This window comes from Convolutriloba macropyga, chromosome 3 (assembly GCF_964194025.1).
Source record: "Convolutriloba macropyga chromosome 3, txConMacr16.3, whole genome shotgun sequence".
NCBI lineage: Eukaryota > Metazoa > Xenacoelomorpha > Acoela > Convolutidae > Convolutriloba > Convolutriloba macropyga.
This window is the reverse complement of record NC_134470.1, coordinates 57560360-57580100: the sequence shown is the minus strand read 5'-3', so window position 1 is coordinate 57580100 and position 19741 is coordinate 57560360. Positions and strand designations below refer to the sequence as shown.

General features: G+C 35.7%; 1 protein-coding gene across 1 annotated transcript in view; it reads left to right on the top strand.

The window, feature by feature from the left end:
• Positions 1 to 263: 263 nt before the first annotated feature.
• The window catches only part of LOC142336674 (protocadherin Fat 4-like), a 172603-nt gene continuing 153125 nt past the window's right edge, over positions 264 to 19741 (top strand). The window contains exons 1-5 of the mRNA XM_075385584.1: positions 264 to 565; positions 5161 to 5416; positions 12819 to 13039; positions 13406 to 13533; positions 19371 to 19497. The gene's annotated coding sequence lies outside the window, so the exon portion shown is untranslated. The remainder of the gene's footprint in view (positions 566 to 5160; positions 5417 to 12818; positions 13040 to 13405; positions 13534 to 19370; positions 19498 to 19741) is intronic.

Below are 19741 nucleotides of genomic sequence, written 5' to 3'. Positions count from 1 at the left end.
TGTTTTGGTACAATGGGTATTTTTGCTTCGGGTATATTGTCTTGACATCTTCTTAAACAGGTCTCGCTCTGTTTCAAACTATTTTGCGTCCATTTGTTTTTATTTGTAGTTTGATTGTTATGAATCTTAAGTAGTGCTCAAAATTTGTTGCATTGAATTGAAAGTACAACGTTAAGATTGTCTTGCCATGAAGTTTTTGACTTTGTAGCCAAGAATTCGAATTCTGAAGTGACTGAAAAGTGCTCTTTTTTACGTGTTCACAAGATCATCAATGCGTTGTTGCGTCACAGCTTTTAGTTATAAATTTTAACTGATGGTTTTTGTAGATCACAAGCGTACGTTTAGTTTTAAAAATTGTAAAACATTACACAAGAGTATAGTTTAAAACATGTAACTGATCGAAACAATTTCTGATCAAAATTTGAGGCGATTTTTTGAGAATTATTTTTTGGTGAGCTGACGATTAATTGTTACAGTTATCTATAAATAGAAGTTGTTTGGAGTTGAGGCAAACTGGATAGACTATTCGGGCTATTGTTCCTTTGTGGGTGCGCCTTTTACACAGGTGAGCTTGCTCCCTTTTATACATTAAAACACATACAGTTTAGCAATAAATTTGAGGCAACAACTTTTGTTCTTTTGTGTCCCAATCCACATCTAACATAACCGATTGTGAGCTGTGAGAAAAAAAACTTACGTAGAGATCAATTCTACGTATTTTAACAATGTCGTTGGCAAAACCCAATCTGCAGTCCCGGAGCGCATCGCCAGAGAGATTCAGTACTGGACCAGAAAAAAAATCATAATGGTTTTTAGGCGGGCCATTACTATGTTCAGGTCCGAGATTTCACTGTTTAGTATGATTTTAGTAAGACAAGATGAGTCATCAACTGACTTTCGTCTGAACATGAATTTGTTAATTCGGTTTGCGGTCTGGGCATAAACAAATTCTGTCTGCCCTGGTTATGGCCATATTAAAATGCCGCCTGGTTTTGATATGCGCATAGCGTACATAATTACCCGCGCTTTCGCGCTTCTATTTGCTCAAGAGCCAATTATCTCGCGTCTCTCTATCTCTCTCGCTCTCTCTCTCTCTCTCTCTCTCTCTCGCTATCTGTTTTGATCGTAATTAAAAATACATGCGTTTTCAATATAAATGAATTTATATCTAGTTGCAGAACTTGTTCTGCGTAAGAATTCAATTAATAGGCTCTGAAACTATGATTATAACTATGCTTTTGAGTTATAGTTTTTGAGTTTGTCTCATGCATTTGATTGATTTGAATTGCGGCTCCTTGAATTACGGCTCCTTGAATTGCGGCTCCTTGAATTACGGCTCCTTGAATTGCGGCTCCTTGAATTGCGGCTCCTTGAATTGCGGCTCCTCCGACCTCCGTCTCCGCCTCCGACCTCCGCCTCCGACCGCCGCCACAAGCACTACTACACCACAACTTTCGGACTCGTACATCGACCTCCGCCTCCGCCTCCGACCTCCGACCTCCGCCTCCGACCTCCGCCTCCGACCTCCGCCTCCGACCTCCGCCTCCGACCTCCGCCTCCGACCTCCGCCTCCGACCTCCGCCTCCGACCTCCGCCTCCGACCTCCGCCTCCGACCTCCGCCTCCGACCTCCGCCTCCGACCTCCGCCTCCGACCTCCGCCTACGACCTCCGCCTCCGACTCCACTGCAAAGATGTAAATGCACCAATATATGGTATAGTTTGAGCTAGAATAGCTTTTGAGGGTATCGCCATATTAATAAGTTTAAGCATGATATCAGCTATTCGAAATTTTCAAAACTTGCTATGTTCTTTGTATGTACAGTCTGATGATGAGAGAAATGTGAAACATTCTGTGCAGTGTTGACCAAGAATGTAAAAGAGACTGTGAAGAAGAAGGGCAGACTGGGATGTTGCTTAATCGACTCTGGGCAGACTGGCAAAAGTATTTATACTGCTATTTGTCTGGTACAGTACTGGTTACCATTGAAAGTCAATGCTACAGCGCTGAAACTCACTGTGAGCAAGGTCCGGGGTGTTCAGAATAGACTGATCAGCTTTACTGCTCTGGTCCAAAACCGACTGGTATATTGAGACATCTCGCGAGATTCTTGCAAGACTCCTGCTAGATTGTACATTATCATGCCAGGGTCTTGCGATATTCTGACAAGATAAGTGTCGGTCTTGCTAGATTTTACAAGATAACCGTCCGAATCCGACTAGGGTAACAATGTAGGCCCATTGTCGTGGGTGAAAATTGTTTTCACATTGTTTTGGCCCTTGAATAGAAGCAGTCAACGATTGTACAAGCCTGCAATACCTTGACATGTGTTCGAAAAAATTAATGAATTTTATCAACATCGTGATTTAATATTTAAAATTTGCCTCAATAACCTCGCTTTATTAACATTTATTGAAGTTTATGATCCGTAATATTGGGCAATCTGTAACAAGTTGCCTTTTATATTTGTCTTGTACCAAAAATAAGTCAAGGCATGTCACCGTCGGATTTAATTTTTCCCACAACTTTGGAAAATTTTATAAACTTAAACTTTCACGATACTCTAGTCTGTCAGCAATGCAAATACTATAGGATCACAAAACAATTGCATCCGCGGATTGGAGTCCCATGTATCAACAAAACAATGCAAACTCAACTTTTGAAAAATTTTCAAATATGTTTGAAAATATTCTGAATAATGTAGCTCCCATTAAAATAGGAGAGCCATCGTCAAAGTCAACAAAAAAGACATGGTTATCCAGAGAAATATTGAATCTCATCAACCAAAAGCACAGGCTTTTCAATATTTGGAAGGAAAAAAGAGACGTTGACACATATAGCTCATACAGAAGAATAAGAAACCATACAAACAGACTACTTAGAAGAGCGAGTCAAAATTATTCACAGAAATTGTTCGAAAGTCTTCCCGATTTAAAACAACAGTGGAAATTCATTAAAACAAAGATTAAACACGAGGATAACAATAGCGAAATTTCTAGAATTCGGTTCAAACAAGATATTTTAAAAGACAAAAAAGAAATCGCTAACACAATTAATATTTGTTTTTCTAAATTAGGTTTATACGAAGGCAAGACAGAAAAAGTTGAGCTACCGGACTATGATTTTGACAAAACTGAGTTTTCCTTCAGACATATAACGAGAAAAAAACTGTTCACTGTAATTGATCAATTACCACAAAACAAAGCAGCGGGTCCTGGATTACTTACTACATGGTCCTTCAAGTGTAGCAAAATGTCTATTGGAACACATCTACAGTTTGCAATAAACGAATGCATATCAAAAAATGTTTTTCCCGATGCACGTAAAAAAGCATATGTAACTCCAATTTACAAAAGGGTGATCCACTGGAAGCAGAAAACTACCGACCAATTTCAGTTACACCGACTCTTGCAAAAAATTTTGAAAGACTTTTGCTCCAACAAACGCTAGAACATGTTGAAAAGTATGAAATGATCAATAAAAATCAGTTTGGGTTTTTGAAAAGAAAATCTTTGAATGAAACAGTAATATCGTTGACAGCATCAGTGAACAGTTTGTTAGAAGAAAACGAAACCGTTGTTATTATTTTCTTGGATTTGGCCAAAGCTTTTAACTCAATATCTCACAAAAATTGCAAAATTCGGATTTAGTAAGGAATCAACTGCAATGCTAGAATCGTTTTTATCTAGCAGAAAACAATGCGTAAAGAACGGCATTGAATATTCGAACTGGATGACAATCAATCACGGAGTACCTCAAGGAACAGTTCTCGGACCTTTAATTTTTATACTTTATATCAACGATTTCCCAGAAAAAATGAGAAAAAAGAGAGGACGTTTTACAGTTTGCAGATGAAACATGCATTATTTGTCATTCCAAATCTGATGAAAATCTTTTATGCGAAATTAACAGTGTATTTGAAAATACTGACAGTTATATGAGGCAAAATATGCTAACCTTAAACAGAGATAAAACAGAAATTGTGATTTTTTCAAAAAATGGTGAATCAAAAATTGAACAATTTCATTATAATGGAATTTTCATAGAGCCAAAAACAAGTTGTCGTTATTTAGGTATAATGATTGATAACAATCTAAATTTTGATATTCAGCTAAACAAAACGTTAACAAAAATGGCAAATGCTATTAGGTCAATTTACTTAGTAAGACATTTTCTACCATTAAAAGCAAGAATCGGGCTGTTTAAATCACTTGTTTTGTCCCATCTCAATTTCAGTGCCATTTTTTTTTCAATCGTTGTCGGTTACGTCACTTCAGAGAGTTAATAGACAAATAAATTAGGGAATAAAGGTTTGCCAGCGCAAGAGATCTATTATTGAAAGACAAAATTTTACCAGCAGAGTTTTTCATTAAAAACGTTTGTCTTCTTAAATTTTTTGACCTCCTCTCACAATATAAAGAGAGCAGTCGAGCAACCAAAAACTCCTCATTCAAGATTTTTGAAAAGTACGAACTGACCAATAACTCCAGAACTCTCCAGTACTTTCCAAAGAACAGGTGCCAACCCAAATGGAGTGACAGATCACTGATTAGAAATTTTTCTAGGAAGTGGAATAATTTGCCAATTGAATTCCGAAAAGAGAAAACTAAAAATAAATTTAAAGAAAAACTAAGCGGCGAAATGGTCAAACTGCATGAACGTGTTCCAATAGATAGACAAGTAAGAGGCTTTAGAAATTTGTTCTACTGAAGTATAAAGACCAAACTATTCATATATTTACGAGGCGATTTTGAAAATGTAAATATTTAACCAAACGTTTTTGTTGTGGTTATAACTTTAAATTTACATTTTTTAAGATTAAAAAAAAATCTTTATGAGATTCTTACCTGTATCTCATATTTTATACGATCTTATGGGATGGAGCATATCTTGCTTGAGCTTGAGCCTATCTTGACTCCTTCAACCAGAATCTTGTCACTATCTTTTCAAGGTTTTTTAAGTTCACAATGAAAAGCCGAACTCTGTACGTTGCACGTTCAAAATGTGTCTCGAGTGGTGGTTTGATTTCTTCATGATTTTAACAGCTGATAATTTTGCGATTAACCAAGATTATTTAAGGAGACGTTTAACTAAGTAATTTAATTTTTCATTCTATCAAAAAATCTCAAGCCATCTCAAAGCCATATTTTGGTATTTGCAGTGTCCGGAGGCGCCCTATCTATCCTCTCCTACCCCACAGTCATCCGGATACCGGAGTCAGAGGCCCAGAATGGGGACGCAGTGTGGCTGTTTGTGGTGAGAGATGAAGACGATGACGCATTCACGACCTGTAGCCTCACAGGCACACACGCAGCTGACTTCGCCGTTTCTGTCAATTCTGCTCTGGGATGTGCTGTCACATTCAATGGGAATAAAGACTTCGACGCCGGGGACAAAAGTTTCAAAATTGGATTGTCGTTAGTTATTTCCGTGAATTAATTCTTTCACACGCAGGTGTAGCAGACTCAAGAGACCTCTGCCCCGACTCGGTGTAAATGAAACCCAAATTATCAAAATGAATGGTGGAACAACTGTTTGAATAATGGTCATGACGACCAAGTTTGAGGCGCCACAACATAGTGACCTCTAATCAGACCTCCTTCAAGCGCTAGGAGTTACAGGCTGTAAATTTTCTCAATTGAGCCCACCCAGAGACAGTTGAGGTAATTTCGAGCATATGAAAGACTAAGAAATAGTTTGGACCGAGCTTGGACATAAGTCGTTTGGCCTCAGATGGATTTCTTTTTTTTACTAGCTTATCAGTTTCTGTTATCAACACATGACAGTTACTTTCTGATCAGGGACTCAATTGGAGTCTATTGGCTCTGATCAGTTCTTTGGAGTCCAGCCGTCTACATACAATCGCATGATCCCATGTTTCCCTATGACACCAGATACTTGTGGAAATCGATTCAGTTTGGTTTAACTCGCTGCTCTTCGACCGCTCTTGAATCTGATCAGAAAACAACTTTGACCACAAGTGAATATGTTCAAAAGATATTTTAAGCAAGAGAAAGTCTGGACATTGGTCTGGGTTGACGTTGATTAGACTTCTGTAGTGAGCCTTCCATGAAAACTGTTCCGCTGTCTCGAGCTTTCGTTGTTTTGTAATTAGAAACACATGTATATCAAATGTTAAGTTTCTTGCTCGAATGAAAGCATTTTCTACTTAATTCCAAATTGCCTGTGCGGTTAGGCATTCCACCAGTGTGTGAGGTTTTTTTGCAGTTGAAAATACGGCTGCCTTCTACCCCGATACTCAAGTATATTATTGCGACTGAATTTTGGTCCGCAAGTGTTCAAGGTTTGTCTTCACATAGGATTCCTACTTTGGTTATTCGTTGACACTTTTTTTGCCAGTTAAACTTTTGTTGCGCTTTTGTTGCATTGCGTTCAGGCTCTGATTGAGCAGAAGATCCAGGAATTGCCTCCTCATAGAGTGGTTTCAAAGGCAATGACACATTTTTAGGTTTTGGGCCAAGCAATGTATATAGAATGATGTTCTCCATAGCTAAGATGGCAAGTTTGAATTGAGTTCTACTTTTTTTTCAACGAAGAAGAGGATCTGGTGTAGATTTGTCCTAGAAAACATCGATCTCTAGAGGAGTTCATTTGTTGTATGTTCGCTGCATTATGTCATGCGTGAGGATAATTAAACTATATTTTGCTGTGCGATAAAACTTCTCCAATTTTGTAAGCGAGCTTCGCGGAGCAAGATTCTCAATTCGATTGAAATTGTTTTCCTAGTTTTTTTTTAGCTGAAACCGCAGATCGAAATCAGGAGTTAATTAGGCAGCTGGGCACAGGATGCAAAAGTTCGATAACTATTTTGTGCGAATTACAAAATCAACTTATCAGCTGAACAGAAAAGTATTTCAGCAACGCGGGAAGTAAACAAATTGAAGAATATAGCAAAAAAGGAGTTGAACTAAATATGACATCGAATTGAATTTTTACTGCAATGAATAATGATGATTCATTTAATGAACACCTGTTGCGATAACAGCAGTTAAATAAACTGCCAGTGTAATAAGTTTTGATGACCGATCGGCACTGGAAAAGCACTTCAGCATTAGACTACGAGTTTCTCACACTCTTTTCTCGCCACTGTTACTAAGTAAACAGCGGCGAGAAAAGAGTGTGAGAAACTCGTAGTCTAATGATGGAAACAGTTTGATTAACTTGTAGTCTTAAAAACGTGTGTGGTGTATGTGGTGCGTGTTGTGTGTGTGGCGTGGGTGGCGTATGTGCGGTGTGTGTGTGGTGTGAGTATGTGTTGTGTGTGTGTGGTGTTTGTGTGGTGTTGGTGTGTGTGGTGTGCGTGGCGTGTGTGAGTGTGGTGTGTGTGCGTGTGGTGTGTGTGCGTGTGGTGTGCTGGTGAGTGTGTTATCTGTGGTGTGTGTATGCGTGCGTGTGTGCGTGTAAGTGTAAGTGTGTAAGTGGGTGTGTTTGTGTGGTGTGTGTATATGTGTGGTGTGTGTGAGTGTGTGTGTTCGTGTGTGTGTTGTGCATGCGTGTGTGTTGTGTGTGTGTGTGGTATGCTGTCGAGTGTGTGGTGTGGTATCTGTGGTGTGTAAGTGTGTGTGTGTGCGCGTGTGTGTTTGGGTTTATGCGTGCGTGTGTGTGCATGTGTGTTTGTGTGTGCATGAGTGTGTTCGTGTGTGCGTGATCGTGCGTGTGTGTCTCTCTGTGTGCGTGTGTATGTGTGTGTGTGTGCGTGTGTACGTGTGTACGTGCGTGAACGTGCGCGTGTCTCTGTGTGTGTAAGTGTGTGTGTTTGTGTGTGTGTGCGCGCGTGCTTGTGTGTGTGTGTGTGCGTGCGTGTGTACTTGGGTGCATGTGTACGTGTGTGCATGCGTGTGTGTCTCTCTGTGTGTGTTTGTGCGTGTGTGTGTGGGTGTGTAAGTGTGTGGGAGAGGGGAGGGGTTGGGGTGCATGAGGGCAAAACGAATAACAGATCCAAAGAAATATCACTTACCTTGAAAGTGTAATTGTCCACAAAAATAAAAATGAGAAACCAATGAAACTTTGTTCAATTTTGAAATGATCGCAGCAGGTGTTGATTAAAAAAATTATCACACGGTTGTTATCGCCCTCGAAGTTATCATAACACCTCGGCTTCGCCTCGGAGTATGATAACTTCTCGGTGGCGATAACAACCGTGTGGTAATATTCATTATGACAACCGCAATAATTCACAAGTTCACAAGTCAGCACGCTCACGTTAACAGCTAGAAGTATCAGCTCAATATGGCTCTGAGGACACAACTTTTTTACTTGTCAATTATATAAAAAACAGCCCGACAACAAATAAAACCCAATCAAAAACTATGCATTCCATTTTTTAAATATTTGACGAGCAGTTTTTTTCCGAATATGTCAAATTAAATCTGGAATGCATGTTGCTGTAATTATCTGTTTTTTGAAAAATATTGAAGGTTTCCGGTTCCCAGAAAATTTTTTGCAAATGACGCAAATAAAAATATCTACTGTTTTGACCGTTCCATCAGAAAACTAATGTTTTCATCAAATGTTTTTTTTGAATAAATGGTCGCCGATATAATCTACTGTCGAACAATTAATCAGATACACCAAGGCCTGATACGCTTATATTGGCAGAGGTCAGTTCCAGATGCTATTAACAATGTATGAAAAAGTCAGCTCTAAGATTTCATTAGTTTCCAGTTTTTCTTATAAGCGGATTGCAGATTGGTAATGTAGAACCAAACTAATGTAGAAAAGTTTTTTTGAATGGTTCGTACTAGCTCGTTTTAAGTGCAGTAAAGTTTTGTCTTGAAATTAAAAGATAACTCTGTTAGCGTATCAGATAGTTATGTTGTCTGAAATTACAATGAATGAAGGTATACCATTTCCGGATTGTAAGAATACATGTCATCGTAAGATTGAGATTGTTATTCTCCTACTTGTTCTTTCTTAATGTTGTAAAAACGCAAAGTAACCATCTATTACAATAGTGCAGTAAAACTGTGGCCCTGCAAGATGCTGGTCCTTTTGAAAACTGTAGCTGGTCCTTTTGAATTTCTCATTGTCCTTGCAAGTTCTCATTGTCCTTTTAGCTCGCGATATTCGCAGCTGAATGGTAAGATGAGAAAACTTTTGGGGTATACCTGTCGCCTTACGTAGAAAAATCAAACCCCTTCCTGCTTACAGTATGCGCAGCAAAGAGACAATTTAGATGGAAATTTTAAAATGTTTTAGTGGCAATATATGTCTAGCGATATCCGCAGACAAAGATGCCTTAGATGATTTGCATTTTTAGCTTTTTCATTAAAAGAAATTTTTTTAGAATTAAAAAGTCAAAGTTTGCGATATCCGCAACTCTGAATTTAAATTAGGTTAGAAAAAGAAATAAACTCAGTTTTTTTATTGTGGAGGCCTGCGATATCCGCGGTCATTCACATACATACATTCATATTGAATTTTTTTTCTTCTTTTTTCTTTTTATTCTATCTTTTGTCCAAATTTACAAGTTTTAGATTTCTCTCTTTTTTAGGTTTGACAAAAATGCATTTGAAACCCTGATAGAAAATTAAAAATTGGTAATGTGTTCAAGGGAAAAAAAATTTCAAAATGAGTGCAAACAAAATAATCTTGCAAAACATCAGATCGATCTACAAAAATTTGAACGAGTTTGAAGTGTTGATTAAACAACAGGAGAGTCAACCTTTAGCAATATGTTTGACGGAAACGTGGCTCAAGGACCAATCTAACACAAAGTGCATTAACCTTGATGGCTACCAGGAGATTGCTACAAGCAACCGAAATACCTCTAAAGGAGGAGGGGTTGGGATCTTTGTAAGATTGGATTTACAACAAACAATTATTAAAAAGTTTGGCTGTACCAGTATTCAAATTTTAACTGTGAAAATCAACACAAAAAATGGCAAAAGTTTTTTATTAACAGTGATCTATATCAAACCAAATACAAGTATAAATGAAATATCGGAAACTTTGCAGATGTTTTTTGAAGAACTAACTCCGGAACCGGAACAGTTACACATTGTTTGCGGAGATTTTAACATTAACCATAGTATCAATAACAACAAGCTTACAAAATTAAAAGACATTTTTAGTTCTTACAACTTAAGGAATATGTCTAACGTTGGGTATACTAGAGAAAGCGCAAAGTCGAGAACTAATATTGACGTAGTTTACTGCTCGAAGACAGTAGAAATTGAAATTATCAAGTCAGCTGTAACGGATCACTATACTGTCCAAATCGTGTTCTCTGACTACGTGGAAAAGATTGTACCACTGAAAAACAAAGTTTACAGGGATTGGACGGCTCTTGAAAACCACTTAATTTTAGAAAAAATGGTTTTTAAATTAAGAGACAAATTAGGCAGACTTATGTCTCACTTTTTTGCTTTGGATTGTGATCTTGCTTTTGAAAAGTTTCAAGAGGCTATCATTGAGGAAGTTGACAATTACATTCCATTGAAAAAATCAAAACCTTCTCAGCAACCAAATTGGATTGACAACAGTATAAAAAATGTAGCAGCGAAAAAACAGAGCTTATTCCAGACGTTCTTGAGACACAAAAATAATAAAAACAAGGAGAAGTTCAATAAAATCAGGAATAAGCTGAGAAAGAAAATAAAAGAAAACAAAAGAATCTATTATCAGAAAATGTTGCACAGAAACGCACAAAAGAATTCCAGTAGCTTTTTTAATACAATGAGAACATTGAGTGGAAATACGCGAAAACAACAAGAAGAGTTGTCAGAGAAACAGGTTGAAGGTTTCAACATTTACTTCACAACTATCGGAAAAATTTTATCGAATAAATTAATTGATCCTGGAAAAAACGGAAGACAAAAAAGAACTTTAAACAGCATGTTTTTGACCTCAGCAAATGAAGCCGAAATATCACTAGTCATTAAAAAATTGAAAAATAAATATAGCACTGATTGTGACGGTCTCAACAACTTTATACTTAAAAAAATAGAATATGCTATAGTTCCTACATTGACGTTTCTAGTCAATAAGTGTTTCGAAAAAGGAACTTTCCCAAAATGTTTGAAAAAAGCAGTAGTATTTCTTATACATAAGTGCGGGAATGCTTACGAAGCTCAGAACTACAGGCCAATTAGTTTATTACCAACGATTGGAAAAATACTAGAAAAATTACTCTGTGATCGAATGACCGCATTCCTCGAGAAATACGATTTGCTTAATAAAAACCAATTTGGGTTCCGACAAAAAAGAGGGACTACTGATGCATTAGTTAATTTCCTCGAGGGAATCAGAGAAGACTGGGAAAATGGATATAAAGAAGTGAAGGCTGTCTTCATAGATCTGAAGAAAGCATTTGATACAGTTGAACAAAATTTGCTCCTTGAAAAGCTGGAAACATAGGAATGAGAGGACCTGTACATAAATTACTGAAATCTTATCTGAGTGACAGACAGCAATGTGTCAAATCGGTTGAGTTTAGGTCGGAATTCTTACCAATAGAATATGGAGTGCCGCAGGGCTCGGTGCTAGGACCACTGCTCTTTCTAGTTTATATAAATGATATTCAGGAGTTCTGCGGTGACTCAACTGCAATTTTGTTTGCTGATGACGCTGTTTTGAAGCAAAATGTGTATTCAAGTAAAGAAAAATTTGAGAAGTCATTAGAATCTGTAGCCGACTATTTTTTGCAAAACAAACTGACACTCAATTTAGAAAAAACGCATCTTGTGAACTTAAACGCAATCAGAAAATCTTCTCAACAAGAGATAATTTTGCAGAATGATGCGATCTGTCAAAAAACGTGTTTAAAATACTTAGGAGTACATATTGATGAAAAACTTAAATTTAATCGGCATATCCTCGAATTATGTGCGAAACTGTCCAAATTTTCTGGATTGTTTTATAAATTGAGATCAATTTTAACAACTGCACAGCTTCTTGTAACATATAAAGTTTACGTACAACCAATACTAAATTATGGCGTTTTAGTCTACGGAACCAGTAGCAAGACAACACTTCAGCCTCTAGAAGCAAAAGTAAAACAAATTGCCAGAATCATTTTTAAAAAGAGAAAAACGGAATCAACACTGCAAAATCGAGAAAAGTATAAAATGCATTCGATCAAAGATTTGCACATTTTTGAACTGTTTAAAAAACTAAAAGAGATACTTAGATCAGAATGCGAAATAAATAGTCTAAAATTTCTTATAACAAAGAAAGAAATAGAGTCAGTTGAGTTAAAAAGAACATCATCCCGTCAGTTAAAAAGTACAAACGCGGTTAGTGGACTTAGCCCTAAACGACTAGGAGTAAGAATAAGAAAATTGTTAAATTTTATATTAAAATTTAACCCCAATTTCATTTCAGAAGTACAAATCTTGAGTAAAAAAGAATTGAAACGTTATCAGTATAGTTTTAGAGACAATTACATTAGCAATAACCAACAAATAGTTTCGTTAATATATTGAGCCGATCATTTCAAATCCTTAGCATCTTTAGCATCTGACAATCTGTCTTTTAAAGTTTCTTAGTACTGCTACTGGCATCACTTGACGAGGACCATCGGACCTTTTGATGACCTATCAAGTAAGTGGCGGTTCTGTGCGGCCTAGTTTGTACAGCAATGCCAACTTACTTGAAAACAATTTATTATTATAGCATTATTTTTTGTCCTGGCTCGTACTGTGGTATTATTTTTAATAGTTTGATCTTTAACGCACCTCTCAATATGGGTTAAGCGAGAGTTCATTGCCTGAAACTTTCAATATATGCAAAATTAAATTTTTCTTGTCTTGCGATTGTTTGAGAGTGATATTGATTCACATTGTATGATGTGTGTAGAGTAGATACTGGCAATGCCCTGGACAACGGACCCATTACTACTTCAGACATTCTAGTCTCAATTACAGACGAGGACGATGAGCCACCATGTTTTACTGCAGCCACTCTGGCAGTCTCTATCTCTGAGAACACCAAGCCAGGATCTGTCATTGTCGATTCCACAGATGTCACCTATTCGGATCCGGACACCCCGGAAGCATACCTCGAGTTCAACTTGGCCGGTCTGAGCTCTTTTGTAATTTGGAATAAACCTAAAGAAATATGCAAAATTTTCTCTGAAAACGGTTAAATGCAGTGAATTGATGAAAAAGTCATATAAACGGTAACCAGAAATGAGACAAAAAACTTGGGGGCAAAAATGCGCTGAAATGCTCTGAAAAGCGCTGAAAAATCTTCTTATCAAGGAGGTCATCTTTTCCAAAAATTTATTTGCTGTTTATATTTTATCGGAGAAAAAACACGCATTTATTTCTTTGTACTCCAATGCATATAGAAACGCTATCAAGGTAATCATAAAAAAAATTTTTAAGTATGTTGTTTTTCTTTTTGCATTACTATTATTAAAGAGAGTCAAGTTTTTGTTTCAGCCGATGGTTTTGCCGACTTCTACTTGCCGACTAAGTTCCTGCCTACAATCGTGAGCAGAAGACAGTTCGATTATGAGGTGGTGGCAGATAGATCTCTCACAATCGACCTCGAACTCAAAGACTCCAAGGTACTTATAATTAACATTTTTTTTTCATTTTTTGGTGTCTAGACGCCCTCCAAGTGCACTCGCTGTTTTTACATAGTAACGTGCTATAAAAACCGACTGATAATGAACTGGGGGTCGTCATAAAAGCAATGGGGTAGAATTATTAACTGGGCCACCCAAGCTGACATCCCAGACCAAAAATCGATGTGGTTAGGCCGATGTGAACACACCAAGGAGCGCCCTGTGTTCAAAATTACACGGTCTGGAAATATAAATGGACGAACGAAAGTCTGGTTATAGGGAACTTTGAACGCACGAAATTCTGGCGATTTTGAACAAAAGTTTAACAAAAGCAGGCGCAACAACGAAATATCACCTTTGAAAATAAAAAAACACGATGAACATAACTGTTTCAATAGTTTGTGTTGGGCCATAAACACTAGAAGAAATGCTAAAAATATATTACATTGGAGGGGTGATGCTCAAAGCACTTGCATTTTTGACGGGTATTACCAGTTTGAGAATTTTTAAATCTTAGAGAAGACCGTTTTAGACAAGTAGTATCATGAACTGGCAGATGACAATGCTGTTAACCTCAGTTTTCGAGGAGATGAAATTCACGCGCAAAAAATGGTATGAAAAGACAATAATAGATATAAATGACCTGGATGAAATAAAATACCATTTGGTGGATTCCATTTCACTCTTACAACAAAATTTTGAATAGAAAACTTTGAATCAAAATAAGTCGAGAATCAAGACCAAATGTTTTCACAAAACTTGTCAACAGGTCTTAAGAAAATAATTGCACAACGAACAACAATAAAGCACATATATTTTGCGCTTCAAATAACCTTCTGCGAATTAAATCATTATGGTTTATTAAGTGATTAAGATTTAGACATTGATATTATATTTTTGTTCAGACCCCATTGTGGGGGGGGGAACTATATACTCAAATGGGTTTTTTTTTGTTCAGTCAATTTTGGCCGATCGATATATTCGTCGTAGAGAAATGTGAGTGGTATCATTAGAAAGCTGGTCCAGCGTAGAACTCAAAGTTAAAAAGATTTTTTTGATTTTCGTTTTTTCGAGGAGTTATCGAGGATTGAAGTTTTGTGTGAACACGCGATATTTGTTCACTTTTAGTGTAATTTTTCTCCAAATAAAAATATTTTCTATGAAAATAGTATTTCAAAATTAAATTTAACGCCAAAAAATGGACATTTTTTTTTTCTAATAAACTAAAGGCGATAAAAAAGACTAGTTCTGGACTCATTGGGAAGTTCACTATAAAAATAATTCGAATTCTATTTGAGAGCTTTTTTTTATAAAACTTTTCTCCTTTTTTTTGCTTTTTTTATGTGACCTGGAGACAAGTCACTTTTTGTATCAAGGTTCTATTAATGATAGACTTCTTTTACAGTCAAATTAAGCCTATTAAACAAAAAAACATTGTTTTCAAGGAATTGCTCATGTTTTTTGCTTCGATTCTGAGTTTTCGTAATTTTAAATGAAATTTTGAATTTCTTTTTGAGGTTTTACTAATTTTTTGGAGTCCTATGGCATGGATTTATTGACTAATAGTGCAATAGGTTCCATAATGAGCATTAAGTGAACGTATCTATTGCCCTGAGGGGACAGCTAATGGCTGTTAAGACTTAAAAAATAATTTTTCGATTTTTTTTGAACATTAAAGAACCAAACTTTTTATCGTGAACTGTGAGTCAGTCCAGGGGTGACAGCATCCCATCCTCTTCCTTGTTACTGCAGCGAAATTTAATCTGGTTGGCGCTTTTATCTTCTAACTATTGATTATATGACTTCAATGACACAAGATGTCAAAAAATTTTAAAAAAATGGGTATTTTTGTATTATTGGTTACTTTTGAAATCTTATCACATTATCCAAATATTGATAGCTCCCATTGGCTTAAAGAAGATGTTCAGATGAAAATTTCACAGATAAACTTATGGTTTAATTGGCTTCGACACGTTCTTCTCGCACTTTTCTATTGAATTTTTGGTTTTTGCCTGTTTTTGTTGTTGTTTTAATAGTGAAAAGACTTATTGTGATGTCTTGTTGATTACCTATGCATGACAAACATAAAGGTACTCACATCGCTGCATCTTTGATTGTATTTATTGACTTCCGTTGGAAGCTATTGAGTTTAATGGCTGTTAATAATTTAACAAAAATAATTTTTCGAAAACATTTGTTTGAACACTAACAAATGTTAAACTTTTTTTCGTGAAATTTTTGGTCAGTGTCGGTATTGACAGGACCTACTTGATTTATACTGCAGCTAAAATTATTCTTATTAGAGGTTTTATCTTCTAACTATTGGTTATATGACTTCAATGACACAAGATTTCAATTTTTTTTTTGTATTTTTTTGGGATATTTTTGCATTATTGGTTACTTTTGAACTCTTATCACATTATCCAATCATTATACACATTATCCAAATATTACTTCAATCACTTTGGCTTCGAGAGGACGTTCAGTAGATCGCAGATAAAGTTTTCAGAGAAAAGCTAACGGTAATTGGCTTCAACACTTCTCGCACTTTTTTTTTACCGAATTTTGGTTTTTGCCTGTTTTTGTTATTGTTTTTACAGTCATAAGACTTTTTGTGATGTCATGTTTATTATCTATGCATGAAAAACATCCTTTTTCTCCCAGCGGGTTATATCTGTGCGTAGATATTGAGCTCCGTTGAAAGATTTTGTGTTTAATGGCTGTTAAGAGTTAAAAATAATTTTTCGAATTTTTTTTTGAATATGGACCAATTCTAAACTTTTTTTTGCGTGATGTGTAAATCAATATCTCTACTAGGAAAATCCCTTTTCGTTCTACTGCAGCCAAAATTAATCTGGTTAGCGGTTTTATCTTCTACCTATTAGTTTTAAAACTTCAATGCTACGAGATTTCATTTTTTTTGAACTTTTCGGGTACTTTATTTTATTTTTGGATCTTTTTGAAATCTTATCACATCATCCTTCTGCTGATGGCCCCATTGTTTAGGGAGAGAGTTCAATGGATTATAGATTTGGATCATAAATTTTCGAGAAGAGCTTATGATTTGAATTGCTTCGACATATTCTTCTGGCACTTTTCTACAGAATTTTTGGTTTTTGCCGGTCTCTGTTGTCGTTTTCGTAGTCAATAAATTATTCTAAGGTTTTATTGATGAATTTTTATTGGCAAACAAACTTATTGTTCACTCGAGACATAATTTAGCGTATTTATTGGCTTGCGTTGAAAGTTAATAAAATTAATTGCGTTGATAATATGTGTTTTCTCGAAAATTTAGTGGTTCTGTATTTGTTTTTTTGTTGATTTTTTTTAAAAATTACATTGATAAAAAAGAGAAATCCCATTGCTCTTAAAAAGTTTTTGAAATTAGAAGAGTTTATTGTGAAAAATTCATTTTTTTATTGCCTTCGACACTTTTCTCGCTCAATTTTTTCTGTTGCCGTCAGTAATTTGCGGTTTTTGTTCTTTAGGTTGCCGTAAATTGCTGACAGTTCTCATAGACTTCTAATTGAGCATTAAATGAATGATGTTATGCGAAATATTCAGTTTATAGCGAATAGTCTTAAAGTTTATGATAAACAAATTGAAGTTTTTTTCAAACCTTTCAGCTTTTGTTGTTCTTTTCGTCAAATTGTAACTTATTTTCATCAATGAGAGGTCCCATCCAATTTCTTGTAGTTCAAGAGATAACAAATCTATTGATTTTATTTGTCACTGAACGTTTATTGATTGGCCAATTTTTAGTTTCTTTTTCTCTTTCAGAACAATCGCGTAATAACAGATCCCAATGGTTTTCAAATGTGGCGCAAGTAAACATATTTAATCTCTCAGTTTAAATCCTTCAGCTGAACCAGTAGAATTGAACAATTGAATTAAAAATACATAATATTCAGATGATAGCTAATGACTTAATGGTAGCAATAGTTTGTGTTTTCGCAAATCATTTGAAATTTTTTGAGTTTCTCTTTAGTTCGCTTCTATGGCTAAGTCTAACCAAAGACAGGTCTTTTTGATTTTGTAATGAATTCTTAGTAGTTTATTAGAGATTTTTTGGTAAAAAGCTAATGATTTATAAGATTTTTGAACTTTTGTTGTAAGAAATGTTCATTAATTTTTAATTTTCGCCTCCCTGTTCGTTCTTTTTGTCGACTTGTTACCCAGTCTCATTAAGAAAACTTTCCATCTGCTGTATTGTTAGAAAACAGTAAACTTGTGTAGTTAAAGTTTTACCTGACTGCACTTTGACGTTGTTACTAGGTGCTCTTAGATTTAGATATTCAGTTTTTGCCGTGAAGTTTTTGTTTGTGCTAATTTTGTTTTTTGTTTTTTTTTTGTCTCATAGTCACTTTAATGTCAGATCACGTTGGCGCTGTAATGAGGCATGGCATTATGTAATTCAATTAGTAGATAAGTTGTGTAACGATTGCTTTAAACTCAAACATCTATTTTTGTTATCTCTTCATTTGGTTGACAATTTAGTCAAAAATGTAGATGAGCTCGGGTCGGAACATCATGCGCGAACGCACATTATCGAGCCGCCTTGTTATCTTTTTCATCTGATGCGATTTCATTAAAAAGTGTTTCCTGAAAGTGTCTGGAACTTTTATTTTTATTACTTGTGCGTATCTCGACGTTTCTTTATCTTGAAACGGAAAGTTGATAATAGATTTCTGATCGATTTCATGCCAAAAATTTGCCAGTGGTTGTATATCCAAGTTTTTTCAGTCTTATTATGCCCAATTATGGACTTTTGAATCTTTTTCTTTTGATGGCTGAATTAGGAGTAGTGTGAATTTGTAGTAATATATCACTGCAGTAGTGGCGATATATTACTACATCTGGTTTGGTAGATTGCCGTCATCGTTGTAGCCCCCAGACAAGCCTGAGTGGTTCTAGCAAGACTTGATGTGAAAAAAGTACTACGTAAAAATACTGCTCGACCACGGTAACCTTTATTTTGTTGTGATCAGAGGATCTTTATCACAAATGTGTAAAACTTAACGTTTCAAAAACAGGTGTTTTATTTGTAAGAACTTGTAGAATTATTGAAAGTGCATAACTCGACAAAAATTTACAAGTTCTGTAAAGTTAACCACTCAGCGTACAAGTTGTCAATTTTCAACTTAGAATTCTTCAGCAGATGAAAATTGAGCATAAACTGACTAGATAATTGAAAAACCGTGCAGGATTTCAGTATGCAAAAATAATTCAGCGGTTGGAGACAGCTACTTAGAGACTGATGTTTTTTTAACAAAGATGTGACAGACAATCATTGAACAATTTTTGTTCAAGTATAAGCAATCCGTTAAAAATAAACAGCAATCAAAATAAGCAAGAAAATGAGAAGGCTTTATTGATATAATACCGATGAATTGGAAATTAAACACTAAAAGTCGTTTACTTAGCTGCCGAGATCCCAGTTTTCTTTACAATTTTTAAAAACTATTATTTTAAAAACAACTGTTTCTCATTTCAACGGGGCATTAAATGAAGACTGATAAAAGCAAATCTCAATTGGAACAAGATTGCAGGAAAATCGAAAAGATGGGCCTAAAGTTTTTTCTTATAAGATAAATTTTCACCTGTTAAATTTTTTCATTCGTGCAATAAAAACATGCGACTTTCAAGCTTAGCCTCCAACTTGTGTGTTCCTAAAAGCTGCGCGCATACTTTTGGTATGAGACAGCCAAAGTTTTACAAGATAATCGTAGTTGGTAAGAAACTTGCAACTTCTTACCAATAAGGCATCTAGTCCAGCCATCGGCATTGAAAAATAGGTATCTAATAATAAATTCACATCATTGTACATGTTGGTGCAGGGTAATTCAGCTGCTGGGTGTGACAACCCGATTGAGATCACAGTGACAGTGACTAATGAGAATGACAATATTCCTCTCTGTGATCCACAGGCAATCTACTTGACAGTTGCTGATAGACAAACTGCAGGTACTGCTTTCATACAAAAATGTATTAGCGAATCAAAATATTCCCAAATTTTCAAAAATTGAGGAGCGTTGAACAGAACACAAGCTTTGTGTATTAATTAAAGAAAAAGAAACATTTGTTGGCAGGTGGTACATATGGAGCAAAGAAAGAATAATCGATTCAAAACTCCAGAGATCGAGATGTAATTTTTGTAACCTTTTGCCGCCCATTCAATTATTAGTCGGTTTTCTATACATTAGTCAAA